The sequence below is a fragment of the Protopterus annectens genome, chromosome 3.part0 (assembly GCF_019279795.1).
Source record: "Protopterus annectens isolate FY-2018-M chromosome 3.part0, PAN1.0, whole genome shotgun sequence".
Taxonomy (NCBI): domain Eukaryota; kingdom Metazoa; phylum Chordata; order Ceratodontiformes; family Protopteridae; genus Protopterus; species Protopterus annectens.
The window spans coordinates 583,194,415-583,210,044 of record NC_056731.1 but is presented as its reverse complement, the minus strand read 5'-3'; the positions used below and the strand labels follow the sequence as shown (position 1 = coordinate 583,210,044).

At 41.9% G+C, this 15,630-nt stretch overlaps 1 protein-coding gene across 2 annotated transcripts in view; it reads right to left on the bottom strand.

Annotated features, from left to right (window-relative positions):
- TPK1 (thiamin pyrophosphokinase 1) overlaps nucleotides 1-15,630 on the bottom strand; it is a 1,612,014-nt gene that overhangs the window by 350,732 nt on the left and 1,245,652 nt on the right. The gene's annotated exons all lie outside the window — the stretch shown is intronic.

Genomic DNA, 15,630 nt, shown 5'->3' with positions numbered 1-15,630 from the left:
GAAACATGAACACGTCTGGCACACAACTCCTGTTATGAATCCTTGTTGCCCTGGGCTCTGTGTTCCACTAAAAAAATTTGTTCCAAAAGAGATTAAATAATTTTTCTAACAAATAAGGTCATACTGACATATGAATGGTTTCCAATTTCTGTCTTTCTTCCATTCTTGGGAAGAAGAAATATATCTGCTGTATTCTAATCTAAAGAAATGTACCACTGCTTCAATGATTAACAGAAAAAATAATCAGTGACATTACTGATTCCCATTTTAGTCCTCTTGGATTTCTAATGGACACAGGTAGCTTGTAAATATTTCATCTCCCAGGCCCCTGCTTTTAAATTTTTTTCTCCCAAGCCTCTGCTTACACTTCATGGTACCAGGACTTGTCAGAAATTTGGGATTCATGACTAGGCTTAAAAAGGCCCTAGTGGTCATTAGCCTAGTAAATACTTATGAACCTATCCATCCATAGAAAATTTTTACCTCCAGTCTTAATGGAACCAGTCATCATTCCTGTGCTTGAACTTTTGCTTTACTGACTGTTCTGCTGGTCTCATTTAAACATTGTTGATACTATATTACCAGTTCCTGTTTCAATGCTTCATTGTTTTTTGTTTTGTTTTCATATTCACAGTAAGATTTCTGCAATTCATTAAGTTATATAGTATTGAGGGGTATCACACTAATGGACTTCATGGAGCAAACAGAATAACACAGACATTGTATGGTGGTGAACCTAATAACATTTGTTTTCACCTTTCATAACAATACATAATACAAATTCTTCCAGGCAAAGGTCCTAAATCTTCGAGACTTTGTTGCATATTTGGGAGATATACATATATCCCCATTGTCTCTTTGTGAATTGCTTATCCAACTTCTCTTCCCAATCCTTTCTAAGCTCTTCCGATAGTTTCTTATAATTATCATGCAATATTTTACATACTTTACTAATTATTCCTTTTTTAATGGCAGCTTCTGTTCTAGATTCTATTAAAAGCTCTACCAGTGCTGGTCTTTCATTTAGGAGCCCCCTATTTCTTTCTATTTGCCTACAGACACCATTGAAACAACTGTAGTTGTAAACATACATCACTTACAATCTATCCAGTCATTGTCAGTTAAGCATTACATAGCTCATTCAAATTCTGCCTCTTAAACCTCATTCCTGCTCTGCATATATTGTTCCCACAATTCCCATTTTTACCTATGTAGTTTGCTCTTTCCCTTTCCTAAAGATCCCAATTCCAGTTATTTTATCTCTGTTGCTATATTCACTACTTCTAGTAAAGTTGGCCTAGACTTCGATTTCCATTTTCAAGTAATTGCTTTTGGCAGCCACCATAATTAGACTCATCAAAGCTTTACTATGTCTGGGCAGTTCCGATTCTGTAGCATAACTAAAAAAAAATCATCTCCCCAGTCAGTCGGGAAAAAATACATAATACAAATTAAAATTTTCCATTATATTAACATAAAGGTATGACTTAATGACAGATATCCCGACATACCACTGGAGATGTAAACTTGCGAAAGCTATGCAAATATGTGGTATTTATATTAATTCTGCTAAAACTATTCAGCTTTAAACTGTCCCAGTTGCACATGGTAAGGATCAATCCATGCTGCCATGCCTCTCAACCTGTTACTGCAAGAAATCTGGACAAAGCCTAAAAATAATCTGGGGGGGGTAGAGGACCACAAACAGGGACAGATTTTAAATACTGCTCTTATAAACTTAGAAAGTTGTTAAAGTAACATGATTTCTGTTACCGTGCATTTCCTGAAGAATATGAAGAATGAAGTTCAAATGTATGTCATTATTTAGTAACTTCAATCCTCAGCGATTTTTCCAGAAAACCACACATTTTCTGAGGAGCAGAACAAGAATATGAAGCAAAGCTCTAGAGATTCTTCAAAAATCTGGACAGTTTTGTGGTAAGCATGCTGAAGGTGACCCACATCAAGCCATGGGCTACTGCAGCTATGGAGATGGCAGGGAGGTTCAGGCTGATTAGGGAAGGATGGATGCAAATTCTAAATAGCATCGACACAGCTGTATACACCCAAAATAAACACAGGACAACCTCCAGGTAACAAGCCACCCTGTTGGAATCCCAGTATAAACAAAATGTATAACAAAAAAAAAAGAAAATCATGTCCAGAATCAGGATGGGCATTGCCCAGCAAAGTAAAAACTCCCTCATCAATATAAATAAGCAACTCAAGGGACTAATGAAGTTCACCAAAAACAAATGTAAGATGAAAATAGCCTCTCAAACTAAGGACGACCACATGGCTTTCTTCAGTTATGTTTACAACCTTAAATGCAACACCCAACAATATAGAGACCTAATGGTGAATGGAACCACATATATGGCGCCAGAGGAAATAGCAAATCTGCAGGTCAATACATTTAGCTCCAATGTTACTTCCATATCACCTTCATTCATCCCCTAAGAAATGCCTCCCACCATATTTCCACCACTCTTGAAAAGCATACGCTTCTTTAGGGGATACACTTGAGAGCAAGTCCTCAATGTACGCTCTAAGACCAATAACACTGCTTCAATGGACCCTAATAATATCTCAGGACACCTCCTGAATAGCAAGAATCATGATCTGTCAGGCCAACTAGAATCTTTGTTTAACCATAGCCTCCAGAGAGGCTTCATGCCAAATGAATGAAGGACTGCAACAATTAGCGCTCTACATAAAGGGGGGGGTTTCCATTTACCTGAGGCACCACAGACCCATAGATTTGATTCGTCTCATATGCAAGGCTATGATAAATAATGACACAGGAAACCTGAAGACCCAGAATCCTCCCCAGTTTGGCTTTGTCAAAGGCAGGTCATACTTATTTAACCTGGTGGTCATTAAAGCTAAATGCCTACTGTGACCTGGCTAAGGCATTTTATACCTCACTAGGGCATGGAAGAGACAATTAGGCATAAACCCCTACGTCACACAATGGACAGCCAACTGGCAGGACACAAGCTAGGATGGGAAACCACATCCACAAAGAGGCCAGTCACTAGTGCAGTCCTGCAGGGACCAGTGCAGGGGCCTCTCCTTTATGGAATCTACTTCCCTAAAATCAAGGCAAATGTCAAGGGCTTTTGGCTGGCGAAGTCCACAGACTGCAAACAAGGGAGGATACTGAAGCCCATAAAGAAGCATGCACCTTTCAAGAGTGCAAGATGCAGACAAACAACTTATGCCGGTGATATGGACTAAAACTCAATGTGTGAAAAATGCATAATAGTACTCTTTGGAAAGATGGCTAACCCTAGAAATTACCACATTAACAATACACCCTCCCTAGGATCTGGGAACACATGTTGACAGGAACCTTAACTCTGACCACCATGTTAACTGTGGTGAGAAAATTATTCTACATTGCACAACTTATAAGTAAGGGCTAGGTATCTAGGTCCAAGGAGGTCATTGTTTCAGTGTACATAGCTCTCATCAAACCAATCATTGAGTACAATGCACCCCTCAGCATATACTTGACTAGGCACTTGAAACATTCAGTGTACATAGCTCTCATCAAACCAATCATTGAGTACAATGCACCCTTCAGCATATACCTGACTAGGCACTTGAAACATTCAGTGTACATAGCTCTCATCAAACCAATCACTGAGTACAATGCACCCTTCAGCATATACCTGACTAGGCACTTGAAACATTCAGTGTACATAGCTCTCATCAAACCAATCATTGAGTACAGTGCACCCTTCAGCATATACCTGACTAGGCACTTGAAACATTCAGTGTACATAGCTCTCATCAAACCAATCATTGAGTACAATGCACCCTTCAGCATATACCTGACTAGGCACTTGAAACGACTTAAGAGGCCACAGAGGTTCTTCACAAAAAGGGAGTAAACAAGTCCTATGTGGTCTGTCTGAAATCCCAGTCCCTGTATTCAGTCTTCTACAGACTGTTGCCTAAAAGGCATCCTCTGATCCCTCACTGATGGACTTGTCTGATAACAAATAGCATCAGAAATACTCATTCCAAACACATACACCTCATCTGAGACAAAAACAAGGCATGCTGGAGGGACAGACATGTCTCAGATTATACCTTCACTGGAATAGGCTTCCTATCCACGAGAAGCAAAGCTCATCCCTAACCACATTCAAATGCAACTTGGAACAGTGAATATTCAAATGCAACTTGGAACAATGAATGGGAAATCACAAATTTACCACTGGTTTGACATCTATGCCTTTAAGGGCCAGTGGCAGAATATGAACTCGTAATGTGTACAAGTCTGTGCTGTAACCATAAAACTCCTTGGGGTACTCTTGGCTAGACTTAAACTGTCTCTTGGGCTGATATCCTTGCAGCCACCTATGAACTTATGAACATCAGAAAGGTGCATAACAAGTACGTTTTCTTCCTGACTTTAGAGGATAATCATGGTACACTCCATTCACTGCAAGTAATTTACCAATGTTCTAACAACATTTTGTTGCTTTGTCTTTAAATGATATTTACTTATGTTAAATGCCCTTTCTTGCCTTTGGTCCAGTGCATGGCTGAAAAGAGTCATTGGATCAGTTTACTTGTACATTTAACACACATAAAATAAATAAGGAAAATACGCTTGATATATTGTAAAGAAATGTTCTTTCTTTCTTTCGTTGTTTTATTATTTTATTATATGCACATGTTGCAACTGATAACTGCTTTATTTCAATATGGGAAATAAAGTTGTTTTTAATGATAAAACCCTTCTCAATTTAAATATATGATCTGTTATATTTTAGCTGTTTACTTCCTGTAATGAAGGTTCAGTAAATAGCTATGTAATGAGCTGTCCTTCCGTTTCCTAACTCAGTAAAGTCCGGTTGTATAAGATCTTACCAGAACAGTTGATGCTCTTCTCTTCACTGCGGCAGTGTTCCTTACCCACGGGATCTCCTGCCAAGGGTAACCCCACATCTGGGCAGTATACCAAAGCCTTTAGGTCTTACAGGCACCAGCTGTCATATGCATGCTTCCTGTGCAAGGCAGAGGGCATAAAGATGGCATACGGATGCACACACTCAGAAAAGAAAAAGCCTCAGTAGGAGCAGATACCCTCTAGGACAAAGAGAACTTGTGCATCCTAAAGGAACAAGACAAGAGGAATCCCTTGGCCAGGATGGCAACAGAAATACAGGGTATGAACTTGGACAGAAGGGGTAGGAGGCAGGGACCCATTAGTGGAACAAAGAAGAGAAGGACATCTACTATTATGGTAAGATTTTACAAAACTGTGCTATGTCCTTTCAAATCACTGTTGTAGTATTCTTTACATAAGAGAGAGTGCAAAAGCATAGGAGGAAGCCCTCTACAAACCCATGCAGCATAAGCCTGGCAAAGCCTGCCCTGGCCCTGGAAATTATATCCAACGTGTAATGCTTAGTGAAAGTATGAACAGAGGACCAAATAGCAGCCTTAAGGATGGAACTGGTATTCAGACCCTTGGAAAAAGGCACCAGAGTAGCTAACTGCCCTTGCAGAATGCACCTTTACAGACAAGGAAAGACATTTACCGTGAAAAGCATAGCAAAAGGAAATGGCCCTAGAAATCCAGGAGGAGAAGGTTTGCTTATAAACTGCCACACCCAAAGTCCTGGGATGAAAGGAAGCAAAAAGATGCTCATATTTACAAATACCTTTAGCTTTATCCAAATATCTGATTAGGCTATGCAAATCCAAGGTGTGAAGGACCTTCTTACTGGAAAACTGCGGAGAAAGAAAAAAGGAATTAAGATGATTAGACTGATTAAGGGACTATTCAATGACCATCTTGGGCATAAAAGAAGGATTAGTATGAAGAGACCCCCTGTCTGTGTGAAAAACTAAGATAGGAGGAATAGCCATTAGAGCCTAAAGTGAGAGCCAAAAGAACAGTTTTCCAGGTACAGTGTTGTAAGAAAGCTGAAGAAGCAGGCTCATAAGGAACCTAAGTCAGTTTTTCATGTACAAAGTTAAGGTCTCAGGAAGGTGGACTTGGCTTCCTGGGGGGGGGGGCTTGATGTGAATGACATCTTTAAGAAATTGTTTCACCTCAAATCTAGAGGCCAGAGGAGGTGTCAACGGCAGACAAGCAAAAATTGCTGACAGGTGAGCTTTAACCGAAGAACATGCCAACCCAGCATGGAGCAGACCAACCACGCAAATAAGACAGGGCCACAGGAATCTCCACAGATACAGGATCTTGATGCCAAGAGAGGCACCAGACTGAAACCCACTTCCATTTGGACATATAGGATTTTCTGGTAGTAGGTTTCCTGGCCTCCTACAGAACCTGGAGCATATCCTCAGAATAGAGTTGCCTGAAAGGGATCAAAACCCTATCACTCACAGTGTCAGCTGAATAGTTGACAGGTGAGGATGGAGAAGAGATCCCTTGTATTGTGTGTGAAGATCTACTTGGTGTGGTAATGTGGTGATTGCGCCTGGCCAAATGAGGAAGTAGGTGGAACCAAAAACAGAGTCACTAGCAAGATTCTGAGAGAGTCCTGCCTGATCTTGTGCAGAACTTGTAGCAAGACAGGAAGGGGGAGAGCATAATGAAACATCCCCTTCCAGGGTAAAGAAAGGGCATCCACTTTCCAAGTCAGAGGACTTGGGACTCTAAAACAGATTAAAGGAAGTTGTTGGTTGAGAGGGGAGGCAAAAAGATCTACCTGAGGAATATCCCATCGATGGACAACGTCCAGCAATGTCCAGAAACACATCTCTGTGAAGAATCTGTTCATGAACTTGTCTGCTGGACCTGCTCAAATAGTCTGCCACTAAATTATGCTCTGAGGGAATGCAAACCACCTGAAGAGTCATACTGGATAACTAGATCAGTGACCTGAAGGGACAGTCTGCAAAGGAGCTAGGACCTCATGCCCCCCTTTTTATTGTCATACCACATCACTCTGTGAAGACTATGAGGGGCCCGGAATGAAAGAGGGAATGAAAAGCTTGAAAATCCAGAAACAGAGCTCTCATCTCTTTTATGTTGATATGGTCTGAACTCAGATGAGGAAGCCAAAGACCCTGAACCTTGAGGGGGCCACAGAAGGCATCTCACCCCATGTCTGAGGCATCTGTAAAAAGTTCCTAAGTGGGAAATGAAAAGGATCTCCAAGACTGAGAAACAGTTTTATGAATCCACTACAGAAGTTTGGGCTTGAGACAGATATGAAAAGGCACCAGAAACTCCAAGGGGTGGCAATGCTTAAGCCACACCGATTTGAGATGCCACTGAAATTTCCTCATATGGAGCCTGGCAAGAGGGAGCATGAGAATAGTCGAAGCCAGTAGCCCCAGGACTCTGAGCAACTCCTCGGCCGTGACAGATGCCAGAGGAAGAAGTGAATGGAAAAAGGTTATTAGAGAAGGAGCTTTGGGGGCAGGAAGCGGTATTGACATGGGAACAGTCTTTAGCCTTCATCCAAAGAAAATGTGATCCTGAAAAGGCATCCGATCTGACTTCTGTAGGTTTACAGTGAACACCAGATTGTGTAACAGGCAAGCTGTAAACTGGAAATCCTGAAGCAGACTGCTGGGAGAAGAAGCTTGAATAAGCAGATCATCTAAATAGGGAAAAATCTGAATACCTTGAAGCCTGCAAAAAACAATGACAGGAACGAGGCATTTAGTGAATACCTTTAGGGAATTATAGAAGCTAAATGCCAAAGAAGAGGACTGAAAATGCAAGGAAGAGACAGAGAAACAAACATTTCCTGAAAAGAGGATAGATAGGGATGTGAAAGTATGCATCCTTGAGATCCAGGGACACCAGAGGGGCCTAAGGAAGTAGAAGAGGAATAACGTCCAAAAGAAAGGAATTCTGAGATAGGTGTTTAGCAAGGAATTGGTCTCCATGTAACCTCCTTTTGTGGGACCAAAAACATTCTGGAATAAAGACCCTTCCCTACCTGGGTGGGAGGCACAGCTTGAATGGTGCCCTGATCCAAATAAGAGTGAAGAACCTCTGAACAATGATAAACCTGTTCCTGAGGAGGTTCAGGAATGCCTTACAAAGCAGGAAGAGTCTTCCAAACCATGAAATATCCCTGCTGGATAATGTACAGAACCCAAGAGTCTGAGGTGATTCACAGATAATTTAGAAGAGATAGGGAAAGATGGTGGGACAGGAATACCTGGGTGAGTGAAAGGGGAAGCCAATTGTCAAACTGAACCAGGCTTGTCCCGAAAGGAAGATTTCCGGGAGGCAGGAGTCTGAGTAGATTTAGGAGGCTGGCAAGATTGCCTAAGAACAAAGGCAGACTTGGGGGGAAAGTTCCTCTAAAACTTATGAATAGGAGAAACAAAAAACATGTTTCAGCTTCTGCAAGGCTTTGCCCTTGTCCTGGAGTGATTTGAAAGGGTCATATCCAAAGGAGGATTCAAAAGTTTGGCCTTCATGTCATCAGGCAAAGCCTCCATACCCCAAGATTCTCACTACACCTTTCTAAACATACTGGAAAATATTAAGATAGAACCAAACACCCTAATACTGGGTGATTTTAACTACCCTGCCATTAACTGGGAAAACTACTCATGTCCCAACACCTTTGGTTCTTGGAATTCATAAATTCCAACGCCCTGGATCAACTAATCCATAGTCCCACCAGGGCTCCAATATCCTAGACCTGGTCATTACCAACATGGGAAATCAATGCTCCATACCTATGGTCACCCCTCGTTAGTCAGGTCTGACCATAAGCTAATCACCCTTAACATCCACATCCCACCCCACCCCCAGTAAAGAAACCACCATAAAAACTTCTCTAAAGCCAACTTCATGCTACTCAAGTCAAAAGTGACAAACTTCATGACACCCATGCAGACGGAACTGAAAGTTCAACTGCTGAATCCTACATCACTCTGAGCACATCCACTCATGCATGAATCGTGCCATCCCAAATAGAACCAAAATGCTCTCATCCAAAAAAGGAAGCCAATCTGGTGGTCCCCTGCCATAAACAAACTTTACAGCAAAAGGAAGAAACTTTTGCAGAAAAGAGGAAAATCCCAGGATGCAAAAACTCCTTACTAGCCTCAGTAAGAAACTGAGATGCCTCATAAAATCCTCCAAAGCTAGTTACGAAAATAAAATTGCCATAGATTCCAAAGACAACCACAAAGCATTCTATAATTATGTCAAGAATCTAAATGGCAATGCTCAGATCTGCTCTGAGCTAAAACAGAATGGCATTAAATATACTGATTGAAGGATATTGCCAATATCCTGGCAGATCAATTCAGTGCCAACTTCACCCCACTCTCACCCCTAAATGGCCCATCGGAAGATTGCCAAACTCCAGTAATCCACACAGGTACAAAACGCACTCTCTAAAGCCAAGAATACAGCATCCATGGGACCAGATGACATCCCGGGCTGTGTACTACATGAACTACAATATGAACTGGCACCTCACCTAAGTGTCATGTTTAATCATAGCCTCACCTCAGGTTTCGTGCCCACTGAGTGGCGCAGAGCTATAGTTATCCCAATCCACAAGGTAGGATCCACCTTGGATCCCGGAAACTACCGTCCCATCAGTCTGACAAGCCTTATCTGCAAGGCCATGAAGCGTATTATCATGGAACTTATAAACAAAGACATTGGCAACCTTCAAACACTGGACCCCACCCAGTTTGGGTTTGTGAAGGGCCGATCTTGTCTCCTGAACCTGATTGACTTCTTTGAATCAGTCTCCAGAGCCATGGACAAGGGTAAGGTGGTCCACACAGCCTATCTAGACCTTGCCAAGGCCTTTGACACCATCCCCCACTCTGGAATCATAGATAAACTTACTAAGTTGGGCATTAATCCCTATGTCACCCAATGGGTTGCTAAATGGCTTACTGATAGAACCCACACTGTAAAAGTAGCCGACTCCAAATCCAGCTCCAGACAAGTGACAAGTGGAGTACCTCAGGGTTCAGTCCTGGGCTTGTTTGGCATCTACTTAAAGTACAGGTCAACACTAAGGGACTCTGGCTACCAAAGTTTGCAGATGACTGCAAACTGGGAGCCATTATTGAATCCCCAAATGATGTGGATACTCTACAAAAGGGCCTTACAGAAACAGATGCTTGGTGCCAGAGCCATGGGCTCAAGCTCAATGCCAAGAAATGTATTGTTATCCCCTTTGGGAAAAATATGTATCCATGAATTACCATATAGGTGGCAGTACACTAAACACAGAAAGTGTGATAAGAGACTTAGGGACACAGGTGGACAGTGGTCTCACCTTCGATAACCACATCGCCACAACAGTCAGGAAATCCTTCTATGTGGCACACCTCATCACAAAGGGCTTTTCATCCAGAAAAAGGAGGTCATTGTCCCACTGTACTCATCCCTCATTAGACCCATTATAGAATACAATGCCCCATTTGGTATGTACCTCTCAAGACATCTGCAACAACTGGAAAGGCCTCAGAAATACCTCACTAAAAGAATCACAGGCCTAAAGCAGATGCCCTATGCGCCTTTAAAAAACTCCAGCTATACTCTATCTCTGCTTAACATACAAGGCCATGTCAAACCCAGAGCTGTTGGACATGCTACACTTAAATAAATCCCAATCCCTCAGAGCTACACGCTCCAGGGATCTAAACCTTGTCATCACAATAAACAAAACATGTTGGAGGGATAGGTTCCTGACCCAGAGACTCCCAGACTCTGGAATAGATTGCCCATACATGTCAAGCAGAGTGCCTCTTTGGACCTCTTCAAGAGGAACCTTGACGATTGGATGAGAGAAAGGAAATTCACCCCAGGGATCACGTCAGTCGCCCTGCTAGACAGGGGTCCAGGAAAGTAAATAATGTGGGAAGAAATATTCAGGGAATTGTTATGGCTAGGCTTGTATAGGCCCTAGGGCTGATAGCCTAGTACTAACCTATGAACCTATGAACCTATGAAGATAAAGCTAAAAATAATGTCTCATACCTTTATCAAAGGCCAGCAGCCCTGGAAGAGGCATCAGTTGCATCACAGCTGCATTAGATTGAATGGCGAGCAACTTGCAAATAGAAGGCCAGCAGAGAAAGGGCTGAAGCCCTCATCTCAGTCAAGAAGGTCAGAGACCGCCTTAGAAACCTGAGAAAGGAGAACCGAACCATACTAGTCATATTAGTCTGGTAGTTAATGGCCCCAAAGGACAAGGTGGTAGCAGTGTAAACCTTTTTACACAACCTTTCCATAGCTCTACTATCCTTATCAGAAGGGAACAGCTTGGTGGAGGGCAACAACTTGGACTGCTTACCAGAAGAGACTGACACTTCAAAAGGATCAGCAGAAGGGCACTTATAAAGAAATTTGCACTCCTAAGAAACCTTGTAAAATCTATCCTGCTTTTTAGGTACAGGAGGCTGACAGTCAGGGGCTACAGAAGCTGTATAAAAGGTATCTAAAAGGGTAGCTAGAAGAGGAGGAGGAACAGTACAAGGTTCAGGAGACTCCATCTGTAGGAGCTCATAATATCTTTTTTGAATATCACAGACCTGGGAACAATCCCTCTTAAAATAATCCATCATGCAGGCAATGGTATCCCCAAAAGATAGCTCTTCCAAAGGAAATTCTGGACTTAAGGGATCTCCTCCTCTGAACTGTAGTCCAAGTGGGAAGGGATTTGGGAAGAATAAGCTAGGGATTATTCCCTGAGTCCAGATCCTCATCTAAGGATTCCAATTCCCTAGGCCTCTTGACTGGAGTGGAAGACCAGGGGAGCAGGAACAGAGACCCCTTGAGCGGATTCAAGGGCATCAAAGCACTGAATAAACCCTGGGTAAAATCCTGCCATTCACATTGGGAATCTTTCACAACAAGGGAAATATGCTGTGCCTTTTGTTTCTTTTTCTGTGGGACATCCACACAAAACAGCCTTGGAGGATTAAACCTCAGATGTGACTCCATAACACTTGCATGAATCTCCTCCCTTACTAACATATGAGGAATCCTACTCAGTCCTTCAGACAGTAACAGCCAAGGTTCTTCCTCATTAGGTACAGATGTTTGAAAAGGCTACGAAGATGTGTGAGAAGCCAGATCCATGCTGTCCTCCAATGGGGTGATGGCAGAGTAATTCTATGCAACCATCAGATGGTCTTTAGGGCTTTCACCAGCCCCAAGACAGATGTCTGGGGGAGGTTAGGCAGCAACTGAAGTTGGCCTGAGTTTTTTTGGCCTTTTTCTTAGCAGATGTATGGTCCTCGGGATGGGAGGATTCCACCATAGTATTCTGAGCCAACAACTTAGGACTTTGTTTCACCAGGTATATGGACAAAGAAGAGAGGCAACTATGGAGGGTCTTAGGGACCAATGCCTGGAAGAAAGAACACTGTATATGCTCATGGGAAGTGGCCAAACAAAAAAGACACTGGTTGTGACAGCCTTTATGTGGAATCTTCTTGTCACACTATACAACAATCACTAAGAAAAGAAAGAGAGCATTTATCTGAAAAACATGGCTTGGTAACCGGGCACAGCAGAAGGGCATTCAAACCAACATTCGATAATGGAATTAAGACAGGCAGCAAAGAAGTTCTGAGTGTGTGTGTCCTTATATCACATTTATGCCCTTTCTTCCTTGTGAGGGGAGCATATGTGTGACAAATGGTGCCTATAAGAACTAAAGGCTTTGACATACTAACCGGATGTTGGGCTCTCCTTGGCAGGAGATCCCTTAGGTAACAAATACGGCAACAGTGATATGGAAGGACATCTACAGTGCTTCCTCCATTCTACTCTAATGTGTGTGTTCTGGTCTCTGAGCTCTTCCACTGTATAGCAGGCTAAATCTCCTGTACAATGCATATATTAGCCATAGGCTGCTGAAACCTATGTTCATTTCTCTTTTGCAGTATGGGGACACTGTTCTACATCAATGTCAGTAGTTCAGCTAACAGTCTAGTTAGTGTGTGGCACATGGTACTTATTATCATCAGTTTTTCTTCACACTTCTCTTTTTGTATTACTTATATGCAAACCTTTTTAGAGTTTAAAAATGTTAGTCATATACTGTCACATACTTATTCCTCAGCTGAGGTTTGCTTTATTAACTAACCTGATGTTTCGAGGAGAAGAGGCAGGACTTTCCAATACTTTGTTATGCCCCCCTCACACACACATGCTTTGATTAGTTTAAATTATTCTCAATGAAATTCATTAGCTAGCTTTCTCTCGTCAAACGTTTAACAAAAAAACCCCCAGGAAATTGCCTGCTGTCATTCAAGTCCCCTTAGTTTTGCAATGGCAGGCGTTATGAATTAATTCACATATGAACAGGAAGTGAATTTGCACATTCACTAAAGTTACCCTATAGCCATGGCTTGATTGCTAAAGTTTAAATCCCTGTTAATTAAATAAGCTTTAGCCACCGCATTCTGTAACTATGTAGGGTCTCCATTTGTGACATGAATAAGCTGACCCCAAAGCAAAATAAAACAACATTCACTAACAGCATAACTTGTCTGGTCTGTGCTTATAGTCAATTCCGCCTGCACTATGAATCTTGTCAGCTTCCAAGTCCAGACACTAGGGAAGGTGTAGTGGTAAAACCGTGATCTCTTTTAAGAAATGTTTGACCTCACTGCCCAGAATATCTTCTGGCATGCCTACCAGATGGTTGTTTGCCTTGATCTATTTTAATCCATTTCATTTATATCAGATAGCTCACTTCACGCTGCATGAGGTAGTTTCTAAACAACTTATGTTACATTATGGTACTCTGTGTCTTCTTCCACTCTTGTACAGCTGTTGAGAATCGGTTTTATTTTATCTTCCATTTCCACATTTCTTGAGCAGTCCACAGTTTCTGGTGCATATTTTCATTTCTAATTGTCATTTTATTTTATTTTTGAATTACTTTTTTCCTTCTAATAGATATTTTATTTTTATGGCAGGTTAAGGAAGACAGGTTGGATGAAAACTATAATACCAGCTACCAACTTGTAGGAGCTTTAGCCATCCTACAGGAACATCAAGAAGGTTGACATTTTCTAATAAACAAATGATTAATTGCTAGTTATATACTGTGAGGCTATTCAGACTGAGCAAGCATTTATAATGAAATGGAGTACCTTAGAGTCAGGTATGCCATAATGAAATGGAGCACTCTAGAGTCAGGTGTGCCTATTGGCAAGGTGAAGAGATGACATAACATGCATTGTCAAGGATACACGTGCTCCGAGTGCAGTAGCTTGGGAATAAGGAAAGGACTAGACATGAGATGATTCTCTAGAATAAAGTGTCTATTCATTGCAGGGAATCCCTTAAAGTTATCAAAATGTATTATCCCATAACATTATATGATGCTTAGTACTGTAAAGCCGTGATATCTTACTTCATCACAGATGTAGATCTTCAAAGATGATCCATTCATTAGTTATACTGAGGGGTACTACCTTAATTTCCTGTCTTGAATGAATCTTCTAGAATATCTCTAGTTCAGGATATCTAAATCACATGGCCTAGATGATAATGCCAACAACCTCATAGAAATCACTGAAGCTACTCTGGTGGTCTTTCTACCTGACGCCAGGATCTGTCCAAAAGGAAGAATAATGTAACCTGTCTAGACTCTCTAGATGAGGCCAGCAAGTCACATACATTTTACATGGATTGACAAGGTTAGTAATAATAATGAAATGTTACTCCTGCATCTCACCAATTTTCCACAGATCACAGTCCATGAAGACAAACCAAATTGGCCTTCTCAAGAAAGCACTAAGACACTGGGTCTTGAGCTAAATCTATGTGGTAATATTTCTATTACTGTAGGAGGCTACCAAGATGAATGCCTTTGATCCCTTCAAGGGTCTTTCACTAGTAAATTGTGCAGAGTTATTTACAAGACTTTACACATACTGAAATAAAGCTTAAATAGGAATCACAGACGCCGGTAAGCATAGGTTCATAGGTTCATAGGTTCATACTAGGCTATCTGCCCGAGGGCATTTATAAGCCTAGCCCATTGTTTTGTGGCTTACGCCACCCCTTTAGTATGGGGAACTATAGCCATTATTTTGCTGTGCCTCTGTCGAGCAGTGACACTGAGGTAATTCCTGGGGTATATCTGCGATCTCCCATCCATTGGTCAAGATTTCTCTTGAACAAGGCCAGCGAGGTGCTCTGCCTCACATGTACCGGGATTTTGTTCCACAGCATAGGGAGTCTTTGGGTGATGAATCTATCCCTCCAGCACGTCCTATTAATAGCCGTGTCGAGGTTTAAGCTTGTGGCTCTGATGGATCTAGATTTTTTGAGGTGAAGCATATTCATCAAATCTGGGTTTGACATGGCCTTGTATGTTAGGCAAAGGTCACCTCTGAGCAAGCGGTAGGCGACTGAATAGAGCTGGAGTTCTTTCAGTCGGGCAGCATAGGACAGATTTTTGAGACCCTTTATCCTTTTGGTGAGGAACTTTTGTGGCCTCTCCAGCTGCTGCAAGTGTCGGGTCAGATACATTCCGAATGGGGCATTGTACTCAATCATTGGTCTGATGAGTGATGAGTAAAGGGAGACTATGACCTCCCTTGATCTAGATGAGAATCCCTTCATGATAAGGTGGGCAATGTAGAAGGACTTCCTAACTACTTTAGCTA